We start from the raw sequence: 1,370 nt of genomic DNA, 5'->3' as shown, positions 1-1,370 counted from the left end.
GATTAATTCCAAATGAAGACAGATCAAAATCACAATCGTCTCAAAAGAATATTCTCTATAGTCTTCAACCAACAGTTTTATCATCAAAACTCTGAATATTCAAGAACAACCAGTTCTTGCAGTAATATTTCCAAACTTTAATCCTTTTTGTATCCTTTCAACAGGATATCATTTCAAAATTATTTTAAAGAAGTAACCTCTTCTTTATCTTTCCTAAAACKGGTTTTAATACACAAATATATAACAATAACACCTTTAAACTATCAAAATAGTTTTACCATCTTTTCTTCAAAACCAATATCAAAACCCAGCAGTTTATATAATAAAATATATAAAGATTCTAGTCATTAGAAACTCACAGTGTAAAATCAATAGTATTTATAAAATTCACAGTTTATAATCAACGGTAGTTTAAAAACTCACCTTAACAATCACAGATTTTGCAGTTTTAAAACACACAGCAAATCACAAGTTATTCAAACAGTTTTGAACAAAAGATTTGTTCAAGAACACTTCTCACCGCCACAACATTCTTTTTCTCTTTCAACAGATTTTTCTTCAAATGAAATGATAAGATAGAATCTTATCTTTTTTATTTCTTTAAATACTCTCACCATGGCCGTGGAGATTTTATAATTATAAAACTCATAGGCGGTGAAAGCTTTAACCAATAGAAATAATCTTGGGTGGTGGATTTTTATTATAAAATTCATGGTTTCTTAACCATGAAGATATAAGTTTTTAAATAATATAATAAGGTTTCCACCCGAATAACTTATCACAAATATGCACCACCTCATGTATGCGTCACACCACATGCATATATGTATAAATTACATACATATCATGCCATCTTTTCCCATATATGCATGCACAATATCCTGTTCACATATATAGTTCATGCATTTCTACTTAGATATGCATATTTCACGTAATCCACATAATAAACATGTATAAATTACCTCAATCTAGGTTGTCTCAAACCTGATTATAACAATAATATTGGTCCCTTCAACATTTTTTCTTTGTTCTACCAGTTTTTCATACAACAAGGACCAAATATGTAATTCATCATAGGCTAACATATTTTTTGTTTTAATTACAATATATATATATATATATATAGAGAGAGAGAGAGAGAGAGAGAGAGAGGAGGGGGTATGATCTTTTATTAACCAATTCATTTGTGTTAACTATACAAACTATCTAGACCAATAGAAATCAATCTAGTACCATAGTTTATAGATTCCTTTGTAATTAATGATTGAAGACAAAATAATAAGGTTATGTTTTGTATTACTTTAGTACATTTAAATGTGAGTTACATTACTCCTTGAATTTAACCATTTTGAAATTATCAATGTGTTGTA

Source organism: Cynara cardunculus, unplaced genomic scaffold (genome assembly GCF_001531365.2).
Source record: "Cynara cardunculus var. scolymus isolate 2C unplaced genomic scaffold, CcrdV1 Un_Scaffold_2987, whole genome shotgun sequence".
Taxonomy (NCBI): domain Eukaryota; kingdom Viridiplantae; phylum Streptophyta; class Magnoliopsida; order Asterales; family Asteraceae; genus Cynara; species Cynara cardunculus.
The sequence above is the reverse complement of the archived record's forward strand: the minus strand, read 5'-3'. Positions refer to the sequence as shown.